Genomic DNA, 20,407 nt, shown 5'->3' on the forward strand with positions numbered 1-20,407 from the left:
CTTGAGCCTTGAGAAGAGGGGAAACATTTGCTTGTTTCCACTCTTCAGGTAAACTTTGAGTGGATAGAGAGATGTTGAACATATCAGTAACAGGTTGGGCAATGACAGCCGATGATACATTTAAGAAAAAAGGGTCAAGGCCATCTGGACCAGCAGACTTTTTAGGGTCTAGGGTGGACAGGGCATGCAGAACATCCGATACCAGGATGGGAGAGAAGTCGAAATTGAAATCCAAAACAAAAGAAGAGTCAGCGTTTTCCTGGGCATCTTACTGAGGAGCATTGACATTTTGCTCATCAAAAATGTGTCCCGCCCTTTTAAAATGCGAGTTAAAAGCATTAGACATATTTTTTTTGTCGGGAATAAAGGACTCGCCAACCCGAACCTTAGGCGGGGGGCCTGCTGCTCCTTTCTGTTGAAGGGTTTTGACTACTCTCCAGAAAGTACAGTGATTACTGGAGGTATCAGTAGTGAGAGATAAATAATGTTCCGATCTCAACTTCCTAGTGAGGACCGTACATTTATTTTTCAATACACGAAACAGAAGCCAATCATGACTTCATTTTGACTTTCTTGCAAGTGACCATTGCCTATTTCTTACATGTATCAGATCAGCCAGGTCCCTAGAGAACCAGGGATTTGCTCGGTTCTTAATTCTGATTTTTTTTGAGAGGTGCATGTTTATTCATCAGATAGAGAAACTGTTTGTGAAAGAACCGAAAGGCCTCATCCATTGATGGAAGGACATGCGAAACCAATCAACTGCAGCCAAGTCATGAAGGAAGGCTTGTTCAGAGAAGTGTTTAAAGCAGCGCCTGATAACAGTCAGGCCACTGGTTTTGGGCAGCTTAGTATTTCTGACACATGCAATTGCACAATGGTCACTCTAATCATTATCAAACACACCAACTGAGACATATTAGTGCGCTGCATTTGTTCAACCACAGTGCGTTTGAATCAACCACAGTGCCTGTGGTTGATTCAAATGTTTCAAGAGTGGAGAATGTTGCTCTGCCCTCTGTAAAACGGGGCCTCAAGTTTACTATAAGACAAAATTAACTCCACCCGGTTACACATGTATGAAAATGAAAAATTGCCTGTCAAAATTGGAGATGAACATACAGACTTCTTCCCACAAGGCAGAGGGGTGAAGCAAGGCTGTTTTATGCAGGTGATCAGGTCATACTGTATCCTACTAGAGAAGGTCTTCAGCAAAGCTTGGACATTCTTCATCAGTACTGTCAGACCTGGGCCCTGACAGTGAATATGAAGAAGACCAGAATTATGACCTTCCAAAAATGATCACGGTTACAGAGACATTACTCAACATTCAAAATAGGTGGGAGCCAAATAGAACAAACAAACTTCTATACGTATTTGGCTTCCAAAGGAAACTTCTGTTCAACTGTGAAGGAACTCAAAGAGAAGGCAAAAAGGGCTTTCTATGCCATCAAGTGTTCAGTTCAAATCCAATTTCCCATCAGGACATTTAATTGGGTTATCGAATCCATAGCACTGTATGGCAGTGAGGTATGGGGCCCTTTATCAGAAAGTGATTGGGCAAAATTGGACAAAAATCCAGTTGAGATCCTGTACGCAGAGTTCTGCAAAACTATTATCCTGGTACAAAGAAAAAGCACAAACTCTGCATGCAGGGCTGAATTAGGCCAATATCCTTTACCTCTTAATATACAAAAAAGATCTATTACATTCTGGAGCCATATTAAAAAGAGTGACCCCTGTGTGGAGTTTGCATGTTCTCCCCATGTCTCTCAGGGTGGTTAATACCCTCACAAAAACATGTAGTAATCCTGGTCGCTATACCGCCTCCCCCATGACATCTGGGGCACCTGATGGAGGGGAAGGGAACTGGTTGGAATAACGTGTTCCTTCCACGCGCTACGTCCAACCAGGGAAACTCCCCCGTCAGGTGACAAGAAGGTCAGTTGGCTCCCATGCATTGAAGGACGCATGAGCTCGGCCCTGGCCTCCCTAGGCTGGTGAGGGGAGTGTAGCGCCCAGGATCACTTAGAAAATTGACACAAGGTGAAAAATAAGGGTTACAAAATTGTGGGATAAAAATTATTTGAAAAAAAAAAAAAAAAAAGAGTGACCCCGCCTGTTACCATTATAAAGCCCTTGCCTGCCAAGAGTTGAACATAAAAAGGAGCCTCAGTCAACTGGTCCTGAAACTAGCTGACCTTTCACCTTCTGACATCACAAACCACAGCCAGCCTCAGTGCAGCTTCACTATCACTCAGAAGATTAGACCTAACCACATTATAACTAAAGATTAGACCTAACCACATTATAACTAAAGATTAGACCTAACCACATTATAACTAAAGATTAGACCTAACCACATTATAACTAAAGATTAGACCTAACCACATTATAACTAAAGATGAGACCTAACCACATTATAACTAAAGATTAGACCTAACCACATTATACAGTAACTAAAGAAAAAGATAAATACATCACTTATTGGAATGAACGTACACAATCACAACACAAAGTAGAAACATATTTGGCCCTAAACAGACGGTATACTGTGGCAGACTACCTAAGCACAGTAACTGATAAAAACCTGAGAAAGACATTGACAATGTACAGGAAACAGATGTACAGACAGAGAGACAGAGACCGACCCCTACTTGATAAGATATAAATGAACAGTAGCGTTACGACCTTATAAGGTCTAAAGGCTATAAAGAGGTAAATATATATATATATAAAGAGGTAAAAATATCACAAACCAGAGGAACGGAAAGAGTTTACAATTTATTAATAGAATCAAACTTAAATCTACAATGGATTATTAAACAGATTAGGGAAAGCACAAAACTTCAGGGTGGCCAAAGCCAAAATACTCCAACCCTACCTGAAAAGAAAACCTAAACTACACCAAAACAAGAGTTACAGTCTAGGCCGTCGGTTCTCAAAGTGGGGTCCGGGGAACCCCAGGGGTCCTTGGAGGGGTTCCAGGGGGTCCCCAGCAAAATGTGTTAATATAGCATCACAATCATTTGAAATCACTTCAACCTTTTATACTTTGGTTATTCAAAAATAGCAGATCTACAAGCTTGCCATGAAAAAGTTTGAGAACCACTTATAGGCTACCTAACTAAACAAAACAGGCTCAAAACGGGGAACAAAACAAATGGCGGCACACCCCCTACCAAGCTTCCCTTCTCTAGTACACTCAGGTGAAGGTTTGGAACATAGTGAAGTGAAGTTTCCTATCTAATAAGTGTCTGTACTTTAAACACATAGTATTAAAGTTACCTTTACGCACTAAACAGAAAAAGGTATGGCACACAGCCTATATAGACCTACTGTAGTAAACACAAACTACAGTAACTAACAGAAAGGGTTCAGCACATGGAGGTGACTGAGGGTTAAAGGACTGTAAAGGAGCTTCTCCCAGGCTGTTATGCTGGCTGGGCTGATTGAGGATGAAGCCCAGGTGTGTCTCCAGACACCACGCCACTCCTCCAATCTCCACTCCACCCTCCAATTACCAAATGGGGCACTGAGAACACTCAGAGGGTTAAAAAACACAATATGAGGCCACACAGGGCCGTAACACATGTCATCAGTGTTTCCCATTCATTTCATAGACTGTAGTGGCCCACTGTTGTCTAATTTGGGTGGACCCATCACCCCAGATCACCCTAGAACAGGGGTGGCAAACTCATTTTGGGGTGAGGGCCGGATTGGTCAAATGGTGACTTGATGGGGGCCGGAACCAGTTGCGGGCGCACATGTGCGCTCACACGCACTCAGACACTGCTACTAACTATGCATATCACTTTTTTTAAATGTATTAAGAAGAATAGCTACTTTAATTATTGACATTAAAAACAAACAATGCAATTTGTAATAATAATAATAATAATAATAATAATAAACCATTTTAAGTAGAATAATTCAATTTGAAGTGGGTGGTTAAATAATTAGATTCATAGAACAACAGTGGTGTAAAGTAACTAATTACATTTACTCAAGTACTGTACCTAAGTAAAGATTTGAGGTATTTTTACTTTACTAGAGTATTTCCAGTACTTTTACTTCTATTTCACTACACCTGAGTCACTGCTATACAGTATATCAAATTCTTGGCCGAAACCGAATACCGAATATAGGAAACACTTGGCCGAATGGCTGAAAATGATTATTTAAAAAATATATAATATACATTTTCTTAAATATTATTTTGTACCTTTGCTGTCATGGCTATGCCTCTGTTGTAGAGCTACATGATTATGGCAACACTTATCATAACTATAATCCATAGATCAGTTATTTAAAGCATATTTTTAGAATTATTTATTTACTATTGTGTAGTAATATAATACAATATGTCTCAAAACCTTAGCATGCCATACAGTTGCAAATTAAATAAATATGATTTCAAGAAATTAAAACTAACATTGAATAGCCTAACAAAAGGCAATATAATGTCTGCAGTTCAGGCCTGGAATTTCGTCATTTTAGGGGCAAGGCCACTTGGCCTTTGGTGTTGTAATTTTGGCTATTTGCACGATTTTAAATTGTTTTAAATAATAATAAGAAAAGGAACATACAAGATTTCCAACGATAATATATAGCCAATAGGTTCTGTATCAGTATATGAGTCAGTTTTTGCAGATTTCATTCTAATTGGCTACTATGCCTGCATATGAATTTCATGGGCCTGTTGGTCACCCTGGCTTGGCGGAGATATGCCCTGTTGCGCACTCTCCGCACAGCAACAGCAGGTGAAAGCAATTGACTTAAACGAGGGCTATGTTGCGCACCAAAAAACGGACTAAAACTGACACACACACACACACACACACACACACACACACACACACACACACACACACACACACACACACACACACACACACACACACACACACACACTCTCACACACACACACACCGACACACACACACACACACACACACACACACACACACACACACACACACACACACATACACAGTCAAGCGTTCACAGCTGGTGTTAATTATTTTGCCCTGCGCAAGCTCTTAACTGTCGCTGGTTATCCTACTAATGTCACACCCTCTGACAAATGGATTCTAGTTTTCAAGATTAGAACAGCAACACTGGTTACAAAGTGGGGGGAGGTGAGGGGTGGGGTGTGGGGAGGAATGGAGCCACTCTCTACTCCTCCAAATGAGAGACGCAACTGGTAAATACTTCACCAAACAACGGTGTTTTACCGGATTTGTGATGCTGTTGAACAAGCGCTCTCTCCAGTACAGGTAGAGTTGAATGGTGATGGTCCTCTGTATGTTAATGACCTTGGCTGTGGCTTCACAGCTTGGCCATTGTTCTCACATAACAAGTTTGTCCAGTATTCAACCCCCAGGCAGCCTCAGTAAGGAACTGGCGGGCGCTGGCGTTTTTTCTGCCTTTTTTTTTTCTCTCTCGTTTTTTTTTCCATTAGAGGTAGTATTAAATGCCGTTTTTTTAAATCACCTCAAGGGCCAGATTTGATGACGTCGCGGGCCGGAATTGGCCCCCGAATTGGCCCCCGAATTGGCCTAGAAGGTCTAGGTCCACCCATAACCCCGGACCAGTATATAGGGTTCAGGTCCACCCATAACCCCGGACCACCCTGGAGGGTCCAGGTCCACCCATCACAGGGAAACAGTGATGTCATAATGATCTTAACACATTCATTATCACACATTATAAATGATTACATAATAAACTAGAAAAAGTGCTCCTCGGAGCACAAGTCTCCGCCAGCAGACTTGTGTTGGGAATGTTGGGAATGTTCTAATTCTTATGTTCTAATTAGAACATGTTACTGTGTCATAGTAACATGACACAAGTGTCCTATCCGTGTCCTATCCGTCTGTTTTATCCAAACCTTAGTTGGATAAAACTGGTATCCCCACCTGGAGTTACTGTATAACTGTCCTATCCGTCCTGTCTGTATAAGTGTCCTATCCGTCCTGTCTGTATAAGTGTCCTATCCGTCCTGTCTATGTAAGTGTCCTATCCGTCCTGTCTGTGTAAGTGTCCTATCTGTCCTGTCTGTGTAAGTGTCCTATCCAATTGTTACAGTATCCGCCATTTCTCAGCCATTTCGTGATTATTCCTGTCTTACCTCACTTTGAAAGAGGCAAAGACTCTTTCAAAGTGACACATGTATTTATAGCCCGTTATATGTCACTAGCCAATCAGATCACACTATTTCACCGTATTGTCAAGTGTCACGTGAGGCTCGACCAATGTTTGCTTGGCTGACGGAAAGTGAAAACAAACTCTCCTGGCGGAGACAACTAGAAAATGTGCTCCTCGGAGTACAGGTCTCCGCCAGGTCAGGAAGTTGATAGTATCACACTAGAAAGTATTTATCCTAATTCTGTCTTACCTATTATGTTACATATTGTGATGTCACGTGAAGCTTGACCAATCCAAGGTGTTCACAGACGGACGGACACACGGACGGACTAAGTGAAAACATACTCTCCACCATGCCTTCGGCCTGGCGGAGACAATGACCAGGTCGAACTGATTACTAAGTTCGACCTTTACACATTTTTAGCGGCGCTAGCCGCTCTATACCTTTAGGTATAGAGCGGATATTAGCCCTCTATACCTGGCTTTTGCGTCAACGTTCTGATTGGTCAGGCTCTCCAACGTTCTGATTGGTCAGGTCCGTCAACGTTCTGATTGGTCAGGCTCGCCAACGTTCTGATTGGTCAGGTCCGTCAACGTTCTGATTGGTCAGGCTCGCCAACGTTCTGATTGGTCAGGTCCGTCAACGTTCTGATTGGTCAGGCTCGCCAACGTTCTGATTGGTCAGGTCCGTCAACGTTCTGATTGGTCAGGCTCGCCAACGTTCTAATTGGTCAGGTCCGTCAACGTTCTGATTGGTCAGGCTCGCCAACGTTCTGATTGGTCAGGTCCGTCAACGTTCTGATTGGTCAGGCCCGTCAAGGTTCTGATTTGTCGGGCAAGGGGACTATTCATGACATCACTATGATGTCAAGGTTTATTTTTTATTTCCTCATGTTTTTTTTTGTATATATTTTTATTTTCTCATGCTTTTCCCCCTTCTTTTTTTGTATGTATTTTTAACGGCGATGGTCCTGCTCTATACCTGGCTTTTCCGTCAACGTTCTGATTGGTCAGGCCCGTCAAGGTTCTGATTGGTCAGGCCCGTCAAGGTTCTGATTGGTCAGGCCCGTCAAGGTTCTGATTGGTCAGGCCTGTCAAGGTTCTGATTTGTCAGGCAAGGGGACTATTCATGACATCACTATGATGTCAAGGTTTATTTTTTATTTCCTCATGTTTTTTTTTGTATATATTTTTATTTTCTCATGCTTTTCCCCCTTCTTTTTTTGTATGTATTTTTAACGGCGATGGTCCTGCTCTATACCTGGCTTTTCCGTCAATGTTCTGATTGGTCAGGCCCGTCAACGTTCTGATTGGTCAGGCAAGGGAACTATTCATGACATCAATATTATATCATGAATACAAAATTAGATGGTTTATATAAACTGTAAAAGTCCGGAACATAAACACTCTGGGTACAGCTTATAAATTGTATAGATTATTTCATAACACATACATATCTTTCTGGTACCACATTTATACACACGCACACACAAAGTTTATTTTTTAGGTACCCACTCTATCAGCTATGACAGATCAGTTTTTGCCACTTACCTTGGAATGCATTTGGTGATTCGCTTCCAATGGCACTATTTAGTGCCACTGGAAGCCTTGAAATAAATTTACAGAGATTTAATATTGTTTCTCTAGTAGAAACACATATCTATGACAAAATATATCAAAGGCGCCGCTACCTTCACACAGGTGTGATTTTTAATTGTGTAAAGGACACATTTGTGAAAAAGGTTGATGAAGTCATCATTTTGCTGCTGTCTGGTTGCCCTAACAGGGCAACCAGACTATAGTTCTAGTGACACTTTATTCTTTCTAGATAAACTTTATTTTGCCGTGCTACTCCTCCCACAGTCAAAATGACCGGCTTCACCGGGAATCGTGCGCTTGTATTTTGCTAAGAGATTGGTTGCATAGTTTTATTGATATTGACTTATTAGTGCATTACATTTCCCCATCCACTTTAATGGAAAAGTAAAAAAAACAAAAAAAAAGCTTTTTTTTTCTCAGAAACCGTAAGAGTTTCTGAGAAAGTTACCAGATTTGGAGGGGAGGTTTATAATTTAGTGAAAATTATTTAAAAAAATAATTACACCAGTCGGCCTCATGGTGGCGCTATAACAGTCCACTTTACATTTTGGCCTATAACTCTTGAACCGTAGGTCATAAAATAGCCTTTTTTCCCCTAGATTCCTTGGGTCAAGACGCAACTCCCCATATGCGTCAGGATAGATTTTCCGCCATTTTGAATTTTCTTCAAAACACACTTTTAGCTCCTCCACCCACATATTTTGTCCAAATTTCACAAAAATCGGTACACATGATCTCTGGACCCATGCGATAAGCATCTCCAAGCGGAATTTTGATAGTCCATACCGTTCGTCCGTAAATGGCTTCCAAAGTTAGCGGGAGGTTTTACAAAATAGGCCAAAAATCACGAAACGAAACGTCCGGTCAATTCCAAATTTGTCACATGTCAAGGGTGGTTTACTCAACTAATTCCCAAAAGCATTTCCACTTTGATCCATAGGGGGCGCCACAAATGCACAAAACGTAACGTTTGATGCAAAAACATGATTTTGGGGGGATCAATCCTCTCAAAATGAAATAGAAGCGATATCAGGAGTGACGTGACAATATGATTGGCCCGTTACATTTGTGGGAGGGGCCTATTTATTTAGTGGGAGGGGCCTATTTCATAAAATCAAAACGGCACGTATCACGAAGGCGGGATCCAATCGGCACCCGATTCGAATGGCACGCGACCGGCGTCGGCGCAACCACACTTTGCAATTTCCCAGAATTGCGACACGTCTAGTTAGTATTTAAAAGCTGAATGGACACACATGTATTTACTCCTCTCTCCACCAGGGGGCAGCGATGACTCTCTGCTTCTCTGAAAACACACCCAGGTGTTCTGTGAAAAGACAATAAACCAATAAGAATCAGAATGTATTAACTGTGTGAACATGGTGGTTAATGCTTTAACATTATTTATAAAACTATGCTATTAATAGTTAATAGATCATGAACAAGTTATTAGTAGGCCTAAACTACTTAAAAACCTAACCTTCCCTGCAACTAGTAACCATCAAAGTAGAAACAACTCAGTCCATTTAAACAACATTTGACCAATACTTTGTCAATAGTGTATCTTAGTAGGAAGGGCAGCTCAGTTGGTAGAACACTCTCCTTTGGACCACAAGGTTCTGTCTTTGATCCTGCTAGTGATGGAATGATCAGTGTTTTCAATGAACTGAATCAATGGTACAGTTCACTGAAATATTGTGTTCAATGAACTGAATCATTGGTACAGTTCACTGAAATGTTGTGTTCAATGAACTGAATCATTGGTACATTACATTACATTACATTACAGTCATTTAGCCGACGCTTTTATCCAAAGCGACTTACAATAAGTGTATTCAACATAGGTAGGGAACGAAAACTACTAATCACCAGAAGTTTTAAGTACATTTCCTGCAAAAACAAGCAACCAAGAGTATACCTAGCGCTAAGGTAAAAGTGCAATATATCAGCTACCTAGTTTCTTAAACAGATGAGACAAAAATGGCAAAATCAAATGAGCACGAGCTAAAACAAATAAGTGTATCGACTAAACAAGATCCAATAAAACAATACAAAAATAAAACAAGAGTTCGTACAACTAGTTAACAACAAGTAGGCCAGGCAAAGAGGAAGGATAGTGTTTCCTGAAGAGGTGGGTTTTCAGCCTGCGGCGAAAGATGGGCAGTGACTCTGCTGTACAGTTCACTGAAATATTGTGTTCAAATGATTGGTTGAGAGTTTGGCTGCATTGTGTCGTCTCTTCACTTACTGAGTCACCTGAACGTCCTCTCAGGCTATGGGATCTAAACTCCTGCGTCATGTAAAACATGTTTATATTTGATTGATGATGAATGGTCCAAACTACACATTTCACCAAGAGCAACCCCCCCCCCCATCTGACCACATTGACATCAGTGTTGTCTGATACAACAAATCATTTGATTATTACATTTGATTATTAGATTAATTATTATAAGAAATTAAGCAGAAGACACATGATAATGTGAATTCACACGACCGGGATGGTTTACCAGGCTAGTTGTTTCACTTCTTACACAAGCATGTTGTTTTGTGTATGTTTTATAGTGTTATACACTTTTATACATTAAAACTGTATGAATGTATGTAAAAAGGTTTAGTAAAAAGAAAGAGGAAGTGAACCTGGGTGTGTGGGAGGAGTCTAAAGATCGTCATTGGTTGTCGCCGTCGGCACCAGAATACGACCTGATAGAAGAAGAAGAGAGACAGTTAAAACAGACACACAAATAAATCCTATGTACTGTATTGTGTGTATTTTCTCCATAAAATGCATAAATGTACACACAACACAACAACACAACAACATTAGGGTTCAGTCATCAGGGTCACATGTTGCATCAGAACTAATGTGAACATTTGACTCTTATTTAAGACTAAATGTGACAACATAGAACACACTTTGACCTCTAACTAGGTCGTCTAAACTGGTCTAAACTGGTTAAGGTTCTAAACCAATATAAACCAGTTTAGGTTGTGGCTTAATGTGTTTGTTTGTTTGTTTGTTTGTTTGTTTGTTTGTTTGTTTGCATTTATGTGAGGGTTCCACATGTCATGTGATCCTCTGTTGATCTTACCTAATTCATTCCACTGTTAGTAGATTAATTAATGAAACATGTTAATTAAACATGTTAATCACCGTGTTTCTTCCACTGGAAGTAGATGAATCCAGACAGGAACAAGACCAGACCCAGAACCAGACCTGATGCTCCCATGGCCACCTTGTTCTTCACTGACTCTGGCATGGAGAAATCTGACAATACAAATATTATTTGAATGATATTACATTACATTACAATACCATACAATACAATACAATACAATACATTATACATTCTATAAATGCTATAAATATCTTTATACCTGCAGCCATTAGTAAACAAAGATGATGGACCTGATCTAGACAAGACACTTAAGCTCTAAGTAGGTGAGGCTCCTGTCATGACCTTCTTATTAGAATGGTATCTTTTTTAGGATGTTTTAATGTATTTGTATTGATTCTTATTTCTGGTGTCTGTATTATTATTGTGTCTTGTTTTTAATTGGATTGCTGTGTTTCCTTTCTGCAAAACAAATGTACCTTCAGGTACAAAAAGAGAAGAATCCTTGAACCCTTAAAACAGAGTGCAGTCAGTGTAACACATTACAGTAGATTACAGTAGAATATAGTAGAATGCAGTAGGATACAGTAGATTACAGTAGAATACAGTAGATTACAGTAGATTACAGTAGAATACAGTAGATTACAGTAGAATAGAGTAGATTACAGTAACTGACCCCAGTCCATCTTGATAGGCGCGGTCAGGCTGGGATGTTCCAGACAAGACGGATAGGACACTTATACAGACGGATAGGACACTTATACAGACAGGACGGATAGGACACTTATACAGATAGAACATTCCCAACATTCCCAACAGCGGAGAGTTGTGCTCCGAGGAGCACTTTTTCTAGTTATTATTATTATTATTATTATTACCCTTATTATTATTATTATTATTATTATTACTATTATTATTACCCATATTATTATTATTATTATTATTATTATATAACCGTCATAGGAAGTAGGAACATGTTATTATCATTAATAAGTGTATATCATCCAAATGATCCAGAAAGCTGCAACACTTCTTCAACCAGCCAAAATGTTCACATTTCCCGGCTCTCCCCCGTTCTCCTCTCCCTCCATTGACCCTCCAGTTGCTGCCCTCACAGAGTACAAAACACTGATGTTGGCCTACAAACCAACCAAAGGTATAACACCTCCATATACCTGATCCAACCCTATACAACCTCTCACCCTCCACACGTCCGAGACTCTTCTCTCTTCTCTAAAACTCCCTGGACAACGCTCCACACGTCCTAGACTCTTCTCTCTTCTCTAAAACACTCTGGACAACACTCCTCACGTCCTAGACTCTTCTCCTTTCTCTAAAACACCCTGGACAACGCTCCTCATGTCCTAGACTCTTCTCCTTTCTCTAAAACACCCTGGACAACGCTCCACACGTCCTAGACTCTTCTCTCTTATCTAAAACACTCTGGACAACGCTCCACACATCCTAGACTCTTCTCTCTTCTCTAAAACACCCTGGACAACGCTCCACACGTCCTAGACTCTTCTCTCTTCTCTAAAACACTCTGGACAACGCTCCACACGTCCTAGACTCTTCTCTCTTCTCTAAAACACTCTGGACAACGCTCCACACGTCCTAGACTCTTCTCTCTTCTCTAAAACACTCTGGACAACGCTCCACACGTCCTAGACTCTTCTCTCTTCTCTAAAACACCCTGGACAACGCTCCACACGTCCTAGAGTCTAGGACGTGTGGAGCGTATTTTGGTGTCCGGGCAAGAAAACAAACAATGCAATTTGTAACAACAATAATAATAATAATAAGGGTAATAATAATAATAATAATAACTAGAAAAAGTGCTCCTCGGAGCACAACTCTCCGCCAGAAGACTTGTGTTGGTTCGAAGGTCGCGAAGGTCTGTATAAGTGTCCTATCCGTCCTGTCTATGTAAGTGTCCTATCCGTCCTGTCTGTGTAAGTGTCCTATCCGTCCTGTCTGTGTAAGTGTCCGATCCGTCCTGTCTGTATAAGTGTCCTATCCGTCCTGTCTGTATAAGTGTCCTATCCGTCCTGTCTGTACACTGTCCGTCCTGTCTGTGTAAGTGTCATATCCCTCTTGTCTATATAAATGTCCTATCTGTCCTATCTGCCAATTATGTATCAGCCATGCAGCCATTTCATGGTTCCCGTCTTAGGTAACCGTCTTCCACGCCGACATCTCGCCACTCCGACTAGTGGCTTCCGCGTGCGGTTAGGGTTAGGGTGAGGTTTAGGTATAGGGTTCGTTAACGTCGGAAAGGCGACATGTCGGAAAGCCGCCATGTAACCCCCGTCTTACCTCATTTTGACAGTGGCGGAGACACTGTCAAAATGATGCCATGTATATATAGGCATCATGTCGTCACTAGCCAATCAGATCACAGTATTTCACGTGTCACGTGAGGCTTGACCAATCGGTGTGTCATGTTTAGAAAGTGAAAACGCAGTGATAACAATACTCTCCTGGCGGAGAGTAATAATTACCCTTATTATTATTATTATTATTATTATTATTATTATTATTATAAACCATTTTAAGTAGAATAATTAAATTTGAAGTTAAACAATACCTGGTAATGTGTGGGTGGTTAAATAATTACATTTATAGAACAGTGGTGTAAAGTAACTAATTACATTTACTCAAGTACTGTACCTAAGTACAGATTTGATGTAGTTTTACTTTACTAGAGTATTTCCAATTTCCAGAACTTTCTACTCCACTACATCTCAGTCACTGCTATCTACAGTATATCACTTTAAAAAATGTTTTATGAAGATTAGCTACTTTAATTATTTACATTTACAAAAATAGCAGATCTACAAGCTCATAGTGCCGAACTATGAGCTTGGATATCTGCTATTTTTGAATAGCCAAATAAATCTTAAAATGACACAGATGCTTTCCCAGATTGAATTTAAATACGCTCTGAGTTCAATTAATACTGATGAGGATTTAACTGGGCAAGCTCCTGAGAAATAAAAGAAGCAGCTTTGATACATTTAAACTACCTAGGCTATTACCATTATTATATTTTCAAAAATATCAAATTTACATGGTGTAGCCAGCATGAAAATTCATCTAAATCACTTGCTGCTCCCAGACACCTGACATCTCTTTGCTTGAACAAACTCAGTTTTCATAACACTGCACTACGTTTGTGTGTGTGTGTGTGTGTGTGTGTGTGTGTGTGTGTGTGTGTGTGCGGAGAGAGAGAGAGAGAGAGAGAGAGAGAGAGAGAGAGAGAGAGAGAGAGAGAGAGAGAATGCATGTCCGTGCTGTGCTGACTCCTGTGTGAGGATCAAAGAGTAGCCTATAGCCATTACTATTCGACTAGTAGTTGAATAGACTCTTAACGAGCCAATCAGCCACAACATTCCACAGCTGGGGAGACAATGGCAGGGCCATCAGAGGTACTCAGCCAAGTAGCAGCGTGTGGGGGAGAGCTGCTTGGCCGCGCACAGCAAGTGAGTGCAAAATGCGACTCTGTCTGTTAGATGTAGTATCAATTTACTATTTTTAAAAGTATTTCCTGGGCCGCCACGGACCTTTCCGTGGGCCGCAAAACGCCCGCGGGCCGCGAGTTTGACACCGCTGTCCTAGACTCTTCTCTCTTCTCTAAAACACTCTGGACAACGCTCCACACGTCCTAGACTCTTCTCCCTTCTTGACCTAGCCTTGGCGACCTTGCAGTCTTATTCAAAGGTTAAAATGTAATTTAGATCATTTAGATAGCATATTATGTAGACAGATGCCAGGTTCAACCTGGCATCCTATAATTTGGATAGTTTCAATGTACATATTATTTATTTGTTTGATATTATACTGTTTAGAGTTAGACTGATGATAGGTTATTGGTTTACATATGATCCTAGATTACTATTTCTATGCATTTGATGCATTACCTCATGTTTTCCTTACTTACTGTAAATCACTCTGGATTAAGAGCGTCTGATAAATGCCTACATTGTAAATTATAACTGTAAATGTCAGTGTTTGGCCACCAGATGGCACCAGAGTACTGTAGATTCTACAATAGTCTACAGTTTTCTACAACGTAGAATGCATTTATATAATATAATTTAAACATATTAAATAATTCACAGTTACACAGTGCTTTACATAAACAACAATAAACCAAGCTTAATAAACAAACAAAACAATACACATAATCCTGTAAAATATTGTGATTAAAAACATACAAAACAAACTAGTTAAGACAATAATTAAAATATAAAATCAGGTGGTGAAATGAAGTGTATAGAGGTGTGTTTTAGCCTGCATGGTTATTTTTAACAATAATTTAAAAACATTAATCCTGGTGTCTTTGTTTTAGGCAGGTCATTATATGTAGGTGAAAACGCTCATAGCCTATAGATCTATGTTTCATTTATACTACTGTACGATGGTGACACCACATGTTGTGAGCTTGTAGATCTGCTATTTCCACTGCGTGACAGCCTGTTACAGTATAAATCAAGAGGATCTGAAATGTTTCTCAGCAGATAAAGAAATATGTAATAATTATTATATGATCAATATTAGCACCATTAATCATCTCTGAATAGAATCATGTGATTTCATGTTATAGTTTATGAGGTGATGAGTGTTGAGTGCTGCTCTGAGATCAGCTCACCTCTCTTGTTCAGAACAGAGGAGTAGTAGAGCTCAATGTTGAGTTTGCAGAATGCCTCTCGGTTTGATCTCATCCTAGCCAGTTCTCTAGGATCTTTATTGCCGCGCTCTGCGTTCTTCACACCATACTCAGTGTATCCAACCCACTGATCTACTCTACTGTCCCACCTGATGATCTCATCACCATCGAAATTCCATGTGTATATGTACTGTATGTCCTTCAGCTCACTGGAGTTATACACACAGCGGTGAGTCTCATAGAACACATATCCATCTGGAAGTAGTCGACAATGAAAAATGTCATTAATGTTCAGTTTTATTCATCTGTATAATATCAACACTAGGCTAACTGCCCCCCATCAGCCAAATATGTCTCTACATAAAGTCTACAATAGGTTCAGGATGTGAAATCTGGCATTAAAATGTTTTAGGTTTTGTTTCTCTGTGTCCAGTTGTCTAGTGCATCTGTCTGTCTGTCTGTCTGTCTGTCTGTCTGTCTGTCTGTCTGTCTGTCTGTCTAGCTGCTGGAATCTAATGTTGACCGGGCATAAACTGTACCCCCGCCCCCCCGCACCTGTTATGCGCACCACATGCGTGCGCGACTCATGTGCGAATGTTTTGTATTAATCAATTAATTAATTAACTAATTCATTAATTCATTAACCGACCATAAAACAACATTAACAACACACCCTACCATCCATCAGTGGTGGAAGAAGTACTCAAATGTTTTACTTAAGCTAAAGTGTCTGTCTGTCTGTCTGTCTGTCTGTCTGTCTGTCTGTCTGTCTGTCTGTCTGTCTGTCTGTCTGTCTGTTTGTCTGTCTGTATGTCTGTCTGTCTGTCAGTCAGTCAGACCCCATCATGTATTTCCAGGATAACAGAGATAACACTCGCAAAAAGGTTGTTATTTTGAGAGAGAAATGCCTCACAATATGAATACATTCTGATATGTTTTATTTTGATGGTAACTGTTGTATAATCATATTATCTTAGATTTTGACATAATTCATGTCTTTATATTGAAAATCCAAATAAATAAGTAAAGGTGTGTGTGTGTGTGTGTGTGTGTGTGTGTGTGTGTGTGTGTGTGTGTGTGTGTGTGTGTGTGTGTGTGTGTGTGTGTGTGTGTGTGTGAATATTCAACGTTTTAGTTAATAACTATTGTGTTCATAGTATTCATGTACCTTTCACTGGTGGTTTCTTCAAGGCAGTGCGAACGGTGTCCAGGTTGGCTTTGCAGAAGTACTGCTTACCCAAAGCTACATCATAAGCTCCTGTGGAGGTGATATGATCTACAAATGGAGGCTGAGGCTCCACCGTCTTCCCTTTGTTGAAGTCTGCGTACAACACTTCACCATCCAGTGCAAACATCCACTCTTTATATGAGTCTTTAACTGTGTCTGAACAGCTAAAGACTAGAATGTCCTCATGGAACACTGGAAATAAAACAAAGATGACGTTAAACAACAAACTTCTTCACAGTGACAATAACACATAATCATCATGTTAAACAATCATGTTTGGTTCTTATATGAAGTGAAAGGTTGGATGTTAAAAGTAGCTTCCTGTCAAATGTTTTATTCACACTGATTCAATATTGTACAGTATATACAGGTAGTAAAAGGAGTGTGTGTGTGTGTGTGTGTGTGTGTGTGTGCGCGCGTGCGTTCGTGCGTGCGTGCGTATGCGCATGTCATTTGTTTGTATTGTGCATTGTTCATATTTGGTTTTATATAATAACAGTACATATAAATGTATATATTATATGATAACATAAATATAATGTACTTACTTCCTGGGATCGCTTTGACATGAAGTACAGAGGAGAGGATGAGGAGGGTGGATGTAATCTTCATCATCACTGATCAAAACTGAACTGAATTTAATAGATGAGAATAAACGGATCAGAATAAACAGATGAGAATAAACAGATCAGAATAAACAGATGAGAATAAACAGATGAGAATAAACAGATGAGAATAAACAGATCAGAATAAACAGATGAGAATAAACAGATCAGAATAAACAGATGAGAATAAACAGATGAGAATAAACAGATCAGAATAAACAGATCAGAATAAACAGATGAGAATAAACAGATCAGAATAAACAGATGAGAATAAACAGATGAGAATAAACAGATCAGAATAAACAGATGAGAATAAACAGATCAGAATAAACAGATGAGAATAAACAGATGAGAATAAACAGATCAGAATAAACAGATCAGAATAAACAGATCAGAATAAACAGATGAGAATAAACAGATGAGAATAAACAGATGAGAATAAACAGATGAGAATAAACAGATCAGAATAAACGGATCAGAATAAACAGATGAGAATAAACAGATCAGAATAAACAGATGAGAATAAACAGATCAGAATAAACAGATGAGAATAAACAGATGAGAATAAACAGATCAGAATAAACAGATCAGAATAAACAGATCAGAATAAACAGATGAGAATAAACAGATGAGAATAAACAGATCAGAATAAACAGATGAGAATAAACAGATCAGAATAAACAGATGAGAATAAACAGATCAGAATAAACAGGTGAGAATAAACAGATCAGAATAAACAGATGTTTACTGAAAGAGAAGTTCTGGAGTCTGAAAGAGAATGAAGGAGGACTCGTTCTTTAGTTCAGAAGAATCAGCCAATGAGATTAAAGATATGATGTTGCATCATCTGTTTCCAGAAAGACGACTGGATTATTGCACATAATCATATATGGTATATAGCTGCTGCTTATGCACCTTATGTCTAACTTCATGTACATACTGTACCTTATGCACCTTATGTCTAACTTCATGTACATACTGTACCTTATGCACCTTATGTCTAACCTCATGTACATACTGTACCTTATGCACCTTATGTCTAACCTCATGTACATACTGTACCTTATGCACCTTATGTCTAACTTCATGTACATACTGTACCTTATGCACCTTATGTCTCCTCATGTATATACTGTACCTTATGCACCTTATGTCTCCTCATGTACATACTGTACCTTATGCACCCTAAGTCTCCTCATGTACATACTGTACCTTATGCACCTTATGTCTCCTCATGTACATACTGTACCTTATGTCTAACCTCATGTACATACTGTACCTTATGCACCTTATGTCTCCTCATGTACATACGTACCTTATGTCTAACCTCATGTACATACTGTACCTTATGTCTAACCTCATGTACATACGGTACCTTATGCACCTTATGTCTCCTCATGTATATACTGTACCTTATGCACCTTATGTCTCCTCATGTATATACTGTACCTTATGCACCTTATGTCTCCTCATGTATATACAGTATGTAAAATATCTTTCTTTAATTCATCTTTTATTCTCTCCTTGCCCCCCCCCCCCCCCCCCGTCTTCTTTTCTTTCTCTTTCTGAAAATAACTAAAACGATGGAGCTGCACAAAAAATAATTCCACCCACTTCTTCACCTTTAACCTGTGATGTGACAATAAAGATGATTCTGATTCTGTTGAAGAGAAACACAAGAAAGAAATAAATAATGTAAAATGTTATAATTCATTAAAAGCTTTCAGATGAGACATGATGGGAGGCTAAAGGTTAAAGTTCATCACTTCAGATTGAAGTGATTACAGATTATTTAAAATATGAATAAAATAAATCATGTTTCCCATGTAGTTGCTGTTGGAGGGCAACGGGTGGGGGGTTCCAATCCACACCAAACTTTACACAAACACTGTTCAGGTCTGGTAAGAGAATAGTCTCACCAAATAAACTGAATGTCACACATATGGTTCTACAGCAGTGTTACACAGTGTTTAACACTTCATATGGACACAACTCAGAGACCATTGGATTGGAAGGCTGTGCAGTAAAAGTATATTTAGTCTATTCATTTACTTTGACTAATGTATAAGCTAAGGTGTTCTACATTCTCACACAAAGGAGTCACCTTTGACCTCCTAACTCAGTGGTTCTCAAACTTTTTCATGTCAAGGACCCCCAAATTGTCACATATTAGCCCGCGGACCCTCATTTGAAAAGATATTTCCAAGAACCCCCATAAGAGAAGATTTTTACGGCTTTAGCAGTGATTCTCAACCATTTTCATTACAAGGGCCTCCAGTTTTACATGCATTTTTAGGCTACGGACCCCCATTTAATGGCATTTATATCTCTGGGACCCCAAATTATATTGTAAAATCAATGTTAATGTAACTCTGAGTGTGCACAAATGGAACCAAATGGACCCTAACGGGTCCATTTGGTTCCATTTGTGCACTCTCAGAGTTACAGACCCATAAGGGTCCATTTGGTTCTTATCCATCATTTAGCTGGGGACCCCCTGGGACTCCCTCAAGGACCCCTGGGCGTCCCCGGACCCCACTTTGAGAACCAATGTCCTAACTCAACCACATCTTCTTGGTCAAAGGTCAAAGGTGACATGTTGGAGCATCAGAGTGGTTAAAGGTAGCCTGGGATCAAATACCATTTTCAGGTTTCTGGTCCGGTCTGGAGTGGAAATAACTTTACGTCATCAGGCGGCCGGAACCCACGACCGGAACCTCCAGCGCCGTGCGCCTCCAAAATGATTCCCCTAGTTTAAAACTTGTTTAGTTTGGTATAATCGTTTAGTTTCTTTTGGTATAATAATGGTTTGGTATGTTCATCTTTTATTCTAACTCGTAGCGTGACTAGTGAGACTAAACAAACTGATTCACATTATGTGGGGAACAAAAACAATGCGACACCAACCGGAACCAATCACCGGAACAGCCCCCCCCCCCCCTTTTTTTTTTTCTAAACCGGATCATAGGCTCAGTTTTAGAATGAATACCAGGCTTTCCTCCAACCTGCTCATCAGAAGCAGTTAGGGGTTCAGTGCCTT

The 20,407-nt window shown here is 39.8% G+C and overlaps 2 long non-coding RNA genes across 2 annotated transcripts in view; one reads left to right on the forward strand and one right to left on the reverse strand.

Moving 5' to 3' along the window:
- Positions 1 to 2,775: 2,775 nt before the first annotated feature.
- LOC311045074 overlaps positions 2,776 to 20,407 on the forward strand; it is a 155,759-nt gene continuing 138,127 nt past the window's right edge. Inside the window, exons 1-2 of the long non-coding RNA XR_014600748.1 lie at positions 2,776 to 3,642; positions 5,569 to 5,758. This is a non-coding gene — a long non-coding RNA (uncharacterized lncRNA). The remainder of the gene's footprint in view (positions 3,643 to 5,568; positions 5,759 to 20,407) is intronic.
- On the reverse strand, positions 7,857 to 11,583 carry LOC311045082. The gene is made up of 5 exons (XR_014600749.1): positions 11,542 to 11,583; positions 10,904 to 11,017; positions 10,390 to 10,452; positions 8,972 to 9,076; positions 7,857 to 7,916 (listed from the first exon to the last, which is right to left on the reverse strand). It is a non-coding gene; the product is annotated as an uncharacterized lncRNA (long non-coding RNA).

Source organism: Gymnoscopelus microlampas (genome assembly GCF_963454915.1).
Source record: "Gymnoscopelus microlampas genome assembly, chromosome: 1".
In the NCBI taxonomy this organism is placed as follows: domain Eukaryota; kingdom Metazoa; phylum Chordata; class Actinopteri; order Myctophiformes; family Myctophidae; genus Gymnoscopelus; species Gymnoscopelus microlampas.